The following is a 15489-nucleotide window of genomic DNA, read 5'->3' on the forward strand; positions in this document are numbered from 1 at the left end:
CACGTCTCGGCCGGGTCCCCGGGCGATGACTCCCCCGCGCCCTGCTCCAGCGCGCGTCTCGGCCGGGCGCGGCTCCGTTCCACCGCCATCGCCGCCAGCCGCTGCCCGCGCACCGCCCCTCTCGGTCGGGCGTTCACGGGGCTCGCTCCACCACGCACTGCACGGGGCCATTCGGGCACCGCCGGGTCCCGCCGCTCCCGCCGCGCCTCGCTCCGCCACCGACACTGCGGCTCGCGTGGCTCCGCCCGCGCGCGGGAACTGCCTCGCTGCTGCTCTCAGAGCGCTCGGTGCACGTGGCCTGGGCCGCACGGTCCCTGCGCCAGGCTTCCCTTCGCCAGGACACAGCTGACATTGCTCAACAGTCTCGGTAACTAAATAATATTCACGAAAATATTCTTCCATCGGCATATATTTTGACTCCAGTATTAACTGTGTCCAAACGGTTTTCCAAAAGCCCTTGGTAAGAATTAAATCCCAAGAAACATAGAAAAAGTTCTTAAACAACCATGCCAGGAAGTGTTTCAGTTCTTTTTGAGCTTGAATCAAGCTAAATTTTACAAATCGTTGTTCAAGAATCATTTTAAGTTTAAGATAAATGTCCATATGCGGCTCTGAGAGCCAAGAGTCTTCCCACGGTTCCTCCATAGTTTAGATATGGAATAGCAAAGCAAAACCAAGAAGAGGAATCCAAAGTTTCCAGGGTTTACTCACACAAATCAGTCGCTTAGGGATCGGGGATCGTTCTGCTCACAAATCTCCACCATTTGTTGCAGTGGGGATCCTGCAACACGCATATATCAAACCAGGAGTCGCGTGGAAAGGAAATATATATGGACAGACAGATTCTTGATAGCTGTTTCAGAGAGATGTTTATTTCTCCAGCCGCATGGCCGGAGCTCTGCCCAGGAACTGTTCCAGTCACGGGACCAAGGGTCCTTCTGCCCGCGCAGGGAACACAAACCAACCAATGGGAACGAGGCTGAGCAGGGACAGGGAAACCCCGTGTCTGTGCCCTCAGGGCCCCTCTCCCAGGGCTACACGGCGGGGGAGGGACCCCAACACCAAGGGAAAGGAGGAGAGGAAATGGCCTCAAATGGCACCAGGGGAGGCTCAGGTTGGAAATTGGAAACAATTTTTCCCTGCCAGAGTGGTGAGGCCTTGGGATGAGCTGCCCAGGGAGTGCTGGAGTCACTGTCTCTGGGAGTGCTCAGGAGGAGTCTGGATGTGGCCCTTGGGGACAGGCTTTGGGGTGCTGCTGGCACTGGGTGATCCTGAAGGGCTCTTCTAGCCTTGATGTTTCTGGGATTCTGTGACCTGACCTGAAGCCTGATTAGACTCTCGCAGAGGCCTCATTTCCTTGAGGTTATCCTTGGGATGGTAGAGAGGGGTTCAGCTCCTGATGCCGATCCCCCTGACTTCAGGAAGTCCTCTTGCCAGAGCACCACGGCAGGTGGGCAAAATTGACTTCAGTGATGGAAAAGCTGCTGAAACTGAGAAAATTCCTAAACCCAGCAGTTTGCAGCTGAGGAATCTGAGAATATTTGTCCTAAATTTCATGCAGTGGAGCCTACTGGGAGCACCGCACAGACACTGGAAGCACTGGGAATCTCTGCTGCCACATCCTCAGGGAAATGCCTGATCTGACCAGGGTTTGGGGCTGATGGGGCACTTCATGTCCTGTCACTGCATCACGACTGGGATTTGAGGATTGAAAAATCTCCAGAAGGATTTATAGTCATAATTTACCATTTGGAAAGGGCTTTGGGGTACGCAATCCCTACGAAAACACGTTGCAAAATACAATATAAAGCTTAAAAACACGAGTTGGTTTGAAGTGTAGCTCAGCCCAATAGAGACCATTCAATATCCCATGCCCTCGGTTACTTTATCCCTAATCTCATGCTGGCATTCCCTGCTCTCCGTGTGTGTCTGGCTGTAAATCCCTCGGGGCAGGGACCTTTTCCCACTCGGTGTTTATTCTAGACAGAGCCATCATTGACTCATGGGGTGCTAATGGGATTCCCAGGAGCTCCAAGGATGGAGCTGCTGGAACTCCCAAGTTTGGAAGAGAGATCTGTGACACCTCACCCACTTAGGAGAGTGGAGTTTGCCTTATTATCCATGAAAAGCTCTTTAATGAGGATTAGTAAAATTAGCATCACATTTTCTCGCTAACTGACCCGGGAAGCCACAAGATTTGTTTATGAATTCCCAGCAAAGTTTTCTGTCTGTCTTTAACTGGGAGAAAAGTAACATTAGAGATTTTGAATAGGTATTTTGGGATGTGGTTTGGCTTGATGATGAAGGGACTGGATGAGCTTGGAGGTCTTTTCCAACCTTGATAATTCTGGGATAAGCTGAGAGAGGGGGCAGAAGGACAGGACAGGGTGCCTCTGTCACCAGTTGTAAATGCACCTTAAAAACCATCCAGTGGATTGTTTTTCCCCTGCAAAACACAAGGATTTAGAAGGTGGGTACAGCATTTCCCAGCTCCAGAAGGATGTGGGTTTTCCAACACCACTTGGAAAAGCCGTTGCTAACCCTGGTTATCCAAAGGTGTTCCCACAAGAGCTGCACAGCCCCTGATTTAGGCCATTTGAACACATGCAGGACTCGATCCTCACACATGGACAGGGAATTACGTGTGGAGAAATCGAGTCTGTGGGAATGTGAGAAGCTTCATGGAATCATGGAATGGCTTGGGTTGGAAGGGACCTTAAAGCTCATCTCATTCCAAACCCTGGGACACCTTCCACTATCCCAGGTGGCTCCAAGCCTTGTCCAACCTGACCTTGGATCCTTCCAGGGATGGGGCAGCCACAACCTGTGCCTGGTGTGGAGGTGAGGGAGGATCAGCTTGGATTTGCCTTCCAGCAGATCCTACTGATCCATGACTCTGCCCTGGCAGTGGGACACACCCTGAGTTTGGTTTGAAAGCTCTTGGGTGTTTCCAAAAATCAAGGATTTTTTTTTTAATTACAGGAATTTTGGCAGGATATGAGATCTCTTTAGGCAGCTTCTCTGAGTTTTGAAACAAGACAACAAAAAAGGTTTGGGAATTATTCTGCCTGTTATTCTGGAGCAGGAATTAATGTTCCATGTTAGTGGAACATGCCAGCTCTTGTTCTCTCTGCCATCCCTCAAACAGTTTTGCTCCTGGCTAATTAGGAAGCCAACACGGAGTGAAACACCTGTGTGCTGGAAGAGTTTCCCTGGAGATCCATCCTCACTCCTCATGGAGAACTGGAAGGGGAATCCATTAAAAAGAACAAGGGAGGGGGGTGGAAATCAATGATCTAATTAGAAAACATTATCTGAGGTAATGATGCCAATTAAAGAGCACTGCAGCCATTTCCAGGGCTTGGAGTGTCTGAGAAGGGTGGGCCCTGGAGGGCACAAATCCTGTGCTCCCCCTGGCACAGGGCTGGCACTGAGCCCTGGCATTCCTTGGGGCTGTGCCGGGAATTGATGGGGGCCCAAGAGGGCATCCAAGAGGGAAAAACCTCTCTCCTGGTCGAGGAAGGTCCAGGTGGGCATGTGGCTTGAAGGTGAATAGGGAGAGGTTTTCAATACAAGTAAGAGAAACCCACCCCAAAACCCTCCCAAAAGTAGAGAACTGTCCAGGGAGAAGTGAGGAGAGGTTTGGGAGCAGAGCTCCTGTCTGGGAAGGACCTGGAGCAGTGATTTCGGGAATTTATAGTGGTGGCTGATCCATTTGGTGCTCAGAAGTGGAGGCAGTTTGCCTGCTCTCCTTACAGGAGCAGAACTACACAGAAAAAATTCCTTTTCCTTTTCTTCCAGCACCAGCAATCCACACAATCCCATTTATTTCACACCCAATCCTCCTCAACTTAATGATTTTATCAGGTAGAGAGGGGGAAAAGAAGTGCTGGAAGCCACCAGGAAAAAAGCTCCTGCCTGATGGAATGGTGTTGAAATCACTGACTTTACACCAGGTGGAAAAAAATGGGATCTCCAAGGCTGCAGGACAATTCCTAAGGATCAGGAAATCCTCATTTTTTGAAGGCACAGAGTCTGGATTATGGAATATTAAGTGTTCTTTTCAAAATACTTCATAAACACCGGCTAATCCTTTGCTGCAGCTCCTCTCTGAGCTCCATCTCTTGTAGGACTTCACCTGTTCAGCAAAATTCTCATTTATAAGAGCCCTGGTAATTTATTTGCATGACTTTTCTTCAAAGAATATTCACTTGGAAGAGAAAAGTGAAACTTGAGGCAAAGGAGAGCAGCAGCAGAATTTCTTGGAAAACCCTGGGAAAGCAGAGAAAACTGAAGCCAAGGTGAGACCATCACCTGCAGCCAAATTCTGCCTCAAAAATTGAGTTTCCCTGACCTGAGCAGATCCAAGTTGGTGAATTTTTTTCCTTCTTTATTTCCCTCTTTAATCTTATTTTATAATTTTTTTTTGTCCTTAATCAGAACAAAATGTTGCAAAACTTTGTTTAACATTTTGAATCAGGGCAGGAAAAGAGTTGAAAATCCCAAAAAGTTTTGCAAGACAGAAAAAGCATTTCCCAGACAGGTTTAGCAATGTCTTCCAGAATTTCCAAAGAGCTGGGAAGCAGCAGTGCCCCTCATCCCAATCCATCTGGGCCATCTCCAGTGAGATGAGTCCTCGCAAATATGAGCTCATGACTTCATTAAATCCCACAAAACTCTTTCCCCAGGAAATCACTCAGAGCCAACTGGGTTCTGGCTACCTGCTGTATCCCATGACCCCTGAATCATAAAAAAAAGGGATGAAATAATTCTGGGCATTGTGTTGCTTCTTCCCTGTGCTCCGGAGCCCAACCTGTCACGGGGGCAATTGGAACAAATCCATTCAGGCTTCGCTAATTCCTTCCCTCATTTCCTTTGGCAATCCCGGGAGCTGCCCAGGACACTTTGTCTTCCTTAAGAGCATTCTGATTTTGGCATGAGGCTTTTCATTTGTATCTGTTCCCAATCTGTCTCCTCCTGTCAGAGCCGGAAATGGGATCCCTTTGTTAAACACTTCATTTGCTTCCCTTTGCAGAAGGGAGAGAGGCTGGAGGATTTCCCAACAAACCTGCAAGGTATTCCTGCTTTCTATTCCACTCTCCATGATTATTTTTTTTCCTTTTATCTTAGTTTTATCTATTGTGAAAAGCATTTAATCTCTTCTAAATAATTAAACCATCCTTGTGAAGGTGCTCCTGGAGTAGATCCTTGGCTGGGGAAAGCTGCCACAGGCAGCAGAGCAACCTGGATTTACAGCACTGGATGATCCAGATGTGAGGATTTGCTCTTCCCTCTCTGATTTTGATGAGAACTCCAACCTTCATTGGTTTGTTTCCTGCTTGCATGGCTTGGAAGGAAAGCAAAGTCCAGTTCCACTCATTTAAGAGCTGATCTGAAAGTTCTTTAAAATTGGAATGAAGAGAGAAATTTCATTTTATTTCTTTGTCTTTGTCCTGCATCACTCTGGAGCTCCATGTCCAGGTTGGATGGGGCTTGGAGCAGCCTGGGATAGTGGGAGGTGTCCCTGCCCATGGCAGGGGGTGGAATGAGACAATTTTAAGGTCCCTTCAACCCAAACCATTCCCTGATTCCTCATTCTGTGATTCCACCTGCAGAGCTGCCCCAGCCCTGGGGCCCAGCACAGGGAGGACGTGGAGCTGCTGGGGAGAGGCAGAGGAGGCACCAGGATGAGCAGAGGGATGGAGCAGCTCTGCTGGGAGGAAAGGCTGCCAGAGCTGGGATTGTTCAGCCTGGAGAGGAGAAGCTTTGGGCTGAGCTCAGTGTGGCCTTGCAGGGCCTGAAGGAGCTGCAGGAAAGCTGGAGAGAGACAATTCCCAAGGCATGGAGGGCCAGGAGCCAGGGAATGGCTTCCCAGTGCCAGAGGGCAGGGCTGGATGGGAGATTGGGCAGGAATTGTTCCCTGGCAAGGTGGGCAGGCCCTGGCACAGGGTGCCCAGAGCAGCTGGGGCTGCCCCTGGATCCCTGGAATTGTGACCTTCCCTGCTAATTCCTGGTGGTGCTTATCAGCAAACAGCAGAACTCCCTTAAAAACCTGGGAAATGCCCTGCACTTCAGAGGTAAAAACGACCCAAACCCACACTCCTGGCAAACAAAAAGGCAACAAATCCCCCCCTCCTCCCTCAAGCTGTCCAAGTGCCTTTTTTCCAGGATTCCTTATTTCACTCCTTTGGTTAGGCTTGATTTAAAGCATGAAGGTGCTGCTGATAAAGTGGCCATGGAGCCTGAGAATAAGGAAGAGTCCCAAACCCTGAGAGCATGTGAGAGTCCCAGAGTCAGGGGGTTTTGGGTCTGGCTGCAGTTTGATTCATCTTTGCATCATCCCATCCCATTTTTGTGGTGATCCTGTAAGAAAAGGATTTCCAGGGCAAGAGCCTGGATCTTCTTTACTTAATTTCATAGAATCATGGAATGGTTTGTGTTGGAAGGGACCTTAAATCTCATCCCATCCCACCCCTGCCGTGGGCAGGGACACCTTCCACTGTGCCAGGCTGCTCCAAGCCCCAATGTCCAGCCTGGCCTTGGGCACTGCCAGGGATCCAGAGGCAGCCCCAGCTGCTCTGGGCACCCTGTGCCAGGGCCTGCCCACCCTCCCAGGGAACAATTCCTGCCCAATCTCCCAACCAGCCCTGCCCTCATTCAGTTTGAAGCCATTCCCTGTCACTTGTAAAAACTCCCTTTCCTTTCCACAGGGATGCACTGAAACATTCCTAGTTTCAAATAGAGCTCCCTGGGCTCTTTAAAACTGGGATTTCAGCATCCCCATGACCCAGGTGCTTCTGGAAACCACAGCTCAAGGCTATTGTTGAACATAATTGGATTTCAGGGAAATAACAGGATAAAGTTTATGAAAGTGCCGAACTATTTAGGATCAAAAGTGAGAGACACAAAACATTTCCAACCAAAGCAGGGATATTTTTTATTTAGTCTTGTTCTTTTATCCTTCATTAGAAGCAGCTTTTTCCATTTCCAACCTCAGACCAACATGAACCTCTCTGTCTGACCCCAGTTCACAGCACTTGTTTTGCATGGGAGACTTGTGGAATAAAGCCCCATTCCTGGCAGTGTCCAAGGCCAGCTTGGACAGAGCTTGGAACAACCTGGGATAGTGGAAGGTGTCCCTGCTCATGGCAGGGGGTGGAATCAGATAATTTTAAGGTTCTTTTCAACCCATTCTGTGATTCCTGAACTCCATAAACTTCCTTGGTGGTGAGAAGCTGATTCAGGATGCTGTTTATGCATCAGGTTTTCCAATATAAAGACTGTTTTACTTTTTTCCATATATTATGTGGGAAAAAGAAGATATCCCTGCACCTTTATGAGGGAAAAATAGGACATAGAGAATGAAATTATTTGCATTGTTAGAAGGTTTAGATATTTTATCTTGGCAAAGAAGTGATGAGATCTATCAGGGTCTGTTATTTTTATCTGACCAGAAAGTCCAGGTAGAATTCAATCTGTTTTTAAGAGAAGAAAAACTCTTACATCCCAAATTTTCTAACATGTGTTTTAGAACTGGCTTGCAAAATTTTAGAGCTCCACACTTTTGGTTCTCATATCAATTTAATCCCTTCCCCAGGCAATATTCCCTGGTTTCTAAATAGGACAAAACGGATCTAATTTTGTCTTTAGTCATCAGCTAAAGCAAAATTTCACTCTGCTCTGCACTGAATCCTCCAAGTGCAGTGTAAGATGTGGGACAGTCCCTAGAAAGGGGAGAACCTTTTAAAAGTGATGTAAGAGGGCTTTCTTTTTGTCTGCCCCTGGATCCCTGGAAGTTCCCAAGGCCAGGCTGGACATTGGGGCTTGGAGCAGCCTGAGACAGTGGAAGGTGTCCCTGCCCATGGCAGGGGTGGGATTAGATGAGCTTTTAGGTCCCTTCCAACCCAAACCATTCCATGATTTCCCTGTTTATGGAAAACCTAAATTAACAGCACTGTTTCAAGGCAGGCCCAGGCCTGAGCTTGCACCTATTAAAACCAGTGCTGCTCTTACTGGTCAGCCTTTCACCAGCATTAAACCTCCCCCCTGGAGGTGGCTCCCACTTTATCTCTCAGGAGTTTAATCTTGATTTAGATCAGAGCCACCCAAACCACCCCAGGCCTGGTGTCTGAGCCCTTCAAAGCCCTGAGCTGGAGAAGAAAAAGCAACGGCTGCTCCTGGGCCTGAGCCAGGGCTCTGAGGGAAGGGGCCCAACATAAACAGCAGTTGAGGTTTTTGGCTCTGTGCCTTGTGGTGACACCTGTGCCTAAGGAAATTTAGGAATTGGATTGGTTTAGGGACCCAGTCACTCCGAACCGGTGACTTCCTTGCTTGTGTCTGTTGGCTCAGGTGGCATCACACTTTGAGTAACAGCTGAATTTCTGTGGGAAAAGCTGGGAGAGATGAGTCTCCCTCAACACAGAGTAAAACTCCCACTCTGTTTATAGTCTGGGGTGGCTTCCTGAAGCCATAGATTCTCCTGGAGCTGTTGCACCACTCTGGGATAAATGTGCGCCGTGGGTGTACAAAGAATGCGTGTGCAAAGAAAATCAAGGTGTCGAAGATGCAGCTCATCGATAGCTCACACATCAAAGGGCTTGGAGAATAAGCAGGACAACAACAACAATTCCCATGTTTTCCCACTCTCTTCCAGCTTCTTGCCATGTGGAATGAATCACCAGGATTCCTGTTTGGAGTGTTGTAAATAAGGATTTTGGCGTGGGATGGAGGGTCAGGGGCAGATCCAAATCAATCCTGTGGGCGCCAACTTAATTGTGCTGCCAGGGGAGGCTCAGGTTGGATACCAGGAGCAATTTCTGCATGGAAAATGTGGTCAGGCCTTGGAAAGAGCTGCCCAGGGAGGTTTGGAGTGCCCATCCCTGGAGGTGTCCCAGGAAGGGCTGGAGGTGGCACTCAGTGCTCTGGGCTGGGGACAAGGTGGGCATCGGGCACAGCTGGGCCTGGCTGGGCTGGGAGGGCTTTTCCAGCCCCAGGGATCCTGGGATTCTGTGTTGCAAAATATTGGATTGAAAATTTTATCAACTCAGTCCAGTGTTTCTGTGAAAATTTGGTTCCTGCTGTTGATATTTCTAATTTCTTTAAGTTGCAGTTTCCCTGTTTTCAGACGCTTCTATGTGGTGCTAAAGCAAAGCAACTTCAATGAGAGCTTTTGCATCACTGGAAAATACAAAAATCCAATAGATCTGAATATTCCTAAATTATTCCAAACAGCAAAATAGGCCCTGGTTGGGAGAGACCAAAAAGAAACTTTAATGTAAAGAAACTAATAAAAAAATGGAATTCTTGATCATAATTATTGTTTATCAATACCTGTGCTATTGGTGAATGCTCTGGGGATCAATATCAACGTGATAAGGATGTGATTTGGGGATGATGATGGTGGGACTGGATGATCCTGAAGGTCTCTTCCAGCCTTGAGGGTTTGGGGATATTTGGATGGGTTTGCTCCATCTTTCCTTGCAAAAAGGAGAAAAAGGACCAGAGCAGAGGCCAAAGAGGGATTTCATTATAGAAATGAAATGGAAAAACTCTGTGAAATCCCACCTGTCTTGGAGATTTGAGGAATCTGTGGGCCCTGTAGCTGTCACTCATTAACCACTTAATTATTGCCCATAAATCCAACCCCCTGGAAGTGGGAATTTAACTCCAATCCCTTAAATATTCTGTCCAGTGTAAGACACAACCTAACTTTTTTCCCCAAAGAATGAGATTTTGTTAAAATTTGGGAACTTGGTGAAGACAAAGGGGTGAGGAGCACAAGACCGGGAATTCTGAATTCCCTGGAGGAAACTTCACTCCAGAACTCCCTTCTCCTTCCCCCCAGGCTGTTCCTTAGGTCCCCTAAACTTGACAGGAGAAGTGCCTTGATCCTCTCTAACCACAGCAATCCAAACATTTTCCAACTGCAGGCAGAAGTGACAACAATTTTATCAGGTGAAGGACAACAAGAACTTCCCAGGGAGGTTCAGTTTAGAGTTAAGAAATTTATTTCCCTGCCAGAGTGGTCAGGGAGGTGGTGGAGTCCCTGGCTCTGGAATTGTCCCAGAGGAGTCTGGATGTGGCCCTTGGGGACAGGGTTTAAGAGTGAGAACTCACAGGAAAAAAAAGGGATACCCACAGGCGGCCTAATTCTGATAAATTGCTCTTTAATTATTTATTTATTTAATGTTTATTAAATCCTTACTCCAGTGATTTTCCTGGATTTTCTTTTTTTTTTAATATTCTTAATCCCATCAGTGTTTCCATCTTCAAGCTCTCACCGACCTCTCCATCCAACACAAACCCTGGCAGGAGAAAATCGCCCTTCATTGGGAAAGAAAGAACAAAGGTGCCCTCCATTCCTCTGGAAGAATCCTTGAAATCCTTTATTTTATGGAAAACTGTGTGGATACAGTAGTGGTGCTCATCAGTATAAAACTATTGGGCTGACAAATCCTGAGGAGCAGAAAATCTGTGCTCAGAGGAGAGAAATTTTCGTGCGTGGCCTCGGTGCAATTGTGCCAAATATTCCCTGTGTGTCCCTGTGATCCGACAAAAGTCTCAAAAACTGGGACACAGGCTGAATTCCGACCCCATGCTGCAGCATGCAAGTGGCTTTCAATGGGATCAGGTTTTCATCCCGTGCCTTTTTCCTCCTTTCTTGGCACTCGTGTTGACCCAGCTACATGCTGAAAGTGTTTTTTCCAAGCTGTAAGGATCCTGCTGGGGCTGCATCCGAGCAGACAAAGATATCCATGGATAGATGTCACAAGTGCCAGGGCTGCTTTGGTTTGAATCAGACCGTGGGTGCCCTTTCAAGGGCTCTGTGGCTGCATCAAACACTTGCTCAAAGCACTGCCAGAACCCCAATTTACTGATAATTAAAGAAATATAAAAATATATATCAACGTGAGGGGGAGAAGAGGGATGAGAAGTGTTCATGTTCTTTTCCAACAGCAATTCCTTATCAGAGAACAGATGTTGATTGCAGAAGAGTTAAAGAGGTTGGGGGTGCTCACCTGGAGAGGAGAAGGCTCCAGGAGAGCTCAGAGCCCCTTGCAGGGCCTAAAGGGGCTCCAGGAAACCTGGAGAGGGACTGGGGACAAGGGCTGGAGGGCCAGGAGCCAGGGAATGGCTTCCCAGTGCCAGAGGGCAGGGCTGGATGGGAGATTGGGCAGGAATTGTTCCCTGGCAGGGTGGGCAGGCCCTGGCACAGGGTGCCCAGAGCAGCTGGGGCTGCCCCTGGATCCCTGGCAGTGCCCAAGGCCAGGCTGGACATTGGGGCTTGGAGCAACCTGGTTTAGTGATGCCATCCCTGTCCCTGGCAGGGGTTGGAACTGGAGGATTTTAAAGCCGCTTCCAACCCAGACCATTCTATATTTTTATGCAAAGCAGTGTTTACAAAGAAAAAAAATAAAGTGGATCCAATCCTTACTCCTTAATTGCTCAGAACTCGAGTTTCTCACTGCCAGCCAGTTCTGGCAGCAGTTCCTCCTCCCCATTCCCTCAGAGATCAGATTGCAAACCTAACACACTTGGGCCCTTTCCAGTTGGAAATTCCCCATGGCAGATTCTGCCCCAGAGTGGCTGGATCCCTCTGCAGAGAGAGCTGGAGCTGGAATTTCAACTTGTTTTATGTGGGCACTCCAGTGGCTGGTGGAGCCAGGAGAGGCTGAACCTGCCTGAGGAAGGATCTCCAGCCTGAGAGGGGCAGAGCTGACACAAAACTGTGGGAAGGACAGGAAAAAGTGGCCAGGATTTAGGCATTTAGGGACGAAACCAAGCTGCTGTTTAATTCCCAGCTCAGCAACTTGGGTTGAAAACTGGAACAACTGCAATTATCCACAACTTTCCGAGCCAGACAATTGAATCACTCAGCTGAGCAGACGCCTCTGGGGATTTGCAATAGAGCTGCCTCTATTTTTTTTCTTCTAGAGGCTGTGTGGGAGCATAAAAACCCATCATGGGGTGGCCCTGGCATTGCTGGCACAGCTGTCACTTCCTACCACTCACCAGAGTTTGGATAAACCGGGAGGTAAAACCAGAGATAAACCAGGAGCTGCTCCCACTCAGTGCTACCAGAGGGGGCTGATCCCGGCCCTGCTGAGCAGGAGGAGTGGGAACTGTGGGGTGTCCCATGGTGGGATCCTCAACCTCGCAGTCCTGCCCTCAAACCCCTTAATCCCTGAGGCTGGAAAAGCCCTCCCAGCCCAGCCAGGCCCAGCTGTGCCCGATGCCCACCTTGTCCCCAGCCCAGAGCACTGAGTGCCACCTCCAGCCCTTCCTGGGACACCTCCAGGGATGGGCACTCCAGACCTCCCTGGGCAGCTCCTGCCAAGGCCTGACCTCCCTTTCCATGCAGGAATTCTTCCTTCACGTGTGTTTTGCAGCCCATAAATGCTGTGAGGTGGCACAGGTGGGTTTCTAAGCACACCTAAACAAGTAACACAAGATCTCTTAGGCTGAGTTAATCACTTAAAGAGCAGATTAATTACAGGTTTTTTGGCGAGCCAGCCCAGGTTTGTTGTAGGATTGGAAGTTCACTGAATTTTCTGGTGGAAACTCCCCTCGTACTCCTTTTCCCCCCGTGCAGTCAGAGAGGATGAGCTCCAGGCAGTGGATACACATATTCCCAGGGGAAAAACGATCCCGGTTTTGTTCACAGCTTATTGCAAAGCTGCCTCTTTTCCACAAGAACTACTCCAGCTCCAGAAACAAAACCACAGTGGGACCGAAATGCCAGAAGCCTCCTGCTGATCATTTTTCTTTTTTTCTTCCAAACCTTGGTTGTTTCCTCCGCGTGTGCCTCGAGCTCCATTTCTAGACCCTGGCAAAAGGGATCTCAGCCCGTTAAAGATCTCAGTGCTGTGTGACTGAGCTGATGTCCCACTGTGGATATTCCCGTTTTAAAAGTGAGCTGAGCCCTGACAGTGATACCACATTAAACACATCTCCTATTGATCCTTTCTAACCTTGCAAAAGAGCTGCTCTGCATTAAGTACCTTTTACTCCAGGGCTGCTGCTGGGACCACAGATGTTAAATGCCAGGCTAAAATATCCTCAAAGGTCAGCAGAGAGGGCAGCTGGGAGGTCACCAAGTGATAATTTTCTGGGATAACGGGAATGTTTCTCTCCCTGTCCTCTAACTCAGCCTGAGGACACTCCAGCAGCTTGCTCTGAAAGGTGTCTGCAATATTTATAAATAAAAGGGAATTAATAAAAGCTCTGCCTCCCACCACGTAGAATTTGGAATGTGTCAGAAAGCAGCTTGATATGTCAATTTATTGCACTGATGACAAGAAGGCTTTGAACAGAACAAAGGCTGGGTTTCCAAAGGTGGATTTCCAGCTCATCCTCCCCACTATTAAAGGCCACCTGCTCTACACAAAGAAATCACGTGCCCCAAATTGAGGGGTAAAAGAATCATCTGTAGCTAATGAGAGACAAAAAGCCATCCCTCTTTTTAAACTTCCCTTTTGGCTCTCTGCTGGCTGTGGACAGATGGGGTTGGTGTCTTCCTTTCTTCTGGAATTTCCACTGAGGATGTGGCATTGCTGTAGAGAGGACAGAGGGGTTTTGCTGAGCTCTGTCAGCCAGGTTCAGGTTCCCCACAGCCACTGAAGGAGATGATCCATATATTTAGCTGGAACATGGCAATTTTTCCCACATGAGGAGCTGGTCTGCAAGCTCAGCCAGGAGTTTGAAGAGTTTTCTTTTACAGGAGCATCGAGTGACAGGATAAGGGGTTTTAAACTGGCAAAAGGCAAGGATAGATGGGATTTGGAGAAGAAATCTTTCCATGTGAGGTTGAATTTTACCAGGGAAGCTGTGGCTGCCCCTGGATCCCTGGTAGTGCCCAAGGCCAGGCTGGACACTGGGGCTTGGAGCAGCCTGGCACAGTGGAAGGTGTCCCTGCCATGGCAGGGGTGGCACTGGATGGGCTTTGAGGTTCCTTCCAACCAAACCATTCTGCGATTCTGGGATATTCCATGAATCCTTACAATCTGCTCTTTTTTTGCTTGCACTGGACAAAGGAAATGTCCAGATTTCCTCTTTTATGTTCCTCACGAATGTCCCTCATTTAGGACAAGATCCTGTGCATATTTTCTCAGCTTTTGGTAGCTGCTTTTGCCTTTGGGTTTTTTGTTCTCACCTTTGCTTGGTTTGGTCTTTCCCCTTCTTTCTCTCCACCAAGACTTTGTCAACAAACAACCCCAAAAAATCAACAGAGGAGGGAAACAACAAGCCCGGGTTTGGTACAAGCAACAGCTTGAAATGAGGTGAGGGTGTAAAGGAGATGTGGGAATCCTGGTGCCTGCCAAAATTCCCATGTGAGAGAGGAAAATTAAACCAATCAACTCATGCCAGGCACCTCGGAGGTTCTTTGTGGGAACGAAGTGGGTGGACATTCCCTGGCTGGAATAATCGCTCTGTGTGTGAGTAATTCCCTCCTTGAATTTTGAGTAAGGCCTTAGGAAGCCAGCCTGGTTTGGGGCTGGGAATGGTCAGTCCTATGCAGTGGGAGAAATTATTTGGTTTCTAATTCTTTAGGTAAAATTATTCCCAAATATTCACTGGGTTTGGTGCAAGTATCAGGTGGAGGGAGGCTCCTTGTCCTGTAAGACTTTGGAGGATGGAAATATTCCCTTCCTTAAACGGGGAGGAAAATTAAAACCTCAAATCTTCCCAAGGCAATTGTCTAAATAATAATTTTAAAATGGAACGTGTCAGTTGAGGGGTTTTATTTGAGTCATTGCCATTTTTAATGCCATTTTGAGTCAGCTCCTGTGAGTCCCTGATAAGCTGAGTTTTCCTCCAGAGCTGGGCAGGAGCTGATCCTGTCACAGAGATGGAGGAACAATGCAGGGAGTTATAGATGTGTCTGCTCTGGAAGGAAACACTTTTGTCAGGTTTTGTTTTCTTACTCTTTTGCTTCTCTGAAACAGCATTTTTCAGGGAAAATCAACTCATCCAGCTTCACCACTGACTTCCCTGTATTTGTTTCTAGAGGGGTTTTCTACCTTGAGTTTTTCTTCCCTTTAAGCAGTTTTGCTTCCCTTTTAATGTAGCACTGTTCTTTACCCTCTGCTTGTTTTTCTTCGTGGTCTCTTCTGCTGAAATTGATAAAAAAACCTTTGGGAAAGACAAGCAGATGATGCCCATCACATCCTTTCTCCTTTTTCTTATATTCCCTTTTTTTTCCCCTAACAGACAGCCAAGCACCAACTTTTTTTCCAGCACTGCAGGCTTTGACCCTTGGAGATTTTTCTTGTCCAAGTGCTGGCCTTAATTAGAGTCTCACTGTCCTCTCCAAGTGCTGAGTTGAGGTCAGCTGGGTTCTAATTCCTCTCATCACTCTTGGCTCCTTTTATTAAGGCAGAGATTAAGAACTGCTGCTGTTTTAAGTCTTTGGTTTATCTCCCTTATTAGGATCTTTGCCCTTCACACTTAATTTAAGCAGATTGCAAGTCCAGGCCTCTTTGAGGCAAA

This window comes from Corvus hawaiiensis, chromosome 2 (assembly GCF_020740725.1).
Source record: "Corvus hawaiiensis isolate bCorHaw1 chromosome 2, bCorHaw1.pri.cur, whole genome shotgun sequence".
In the NCBI taxonomy this organism is placed as follows: Eukaryota; Metazoa; Chordata; class Aves; order Passeriformes; family Corvidae; genus Corvus; species Corvus hawaiiensis.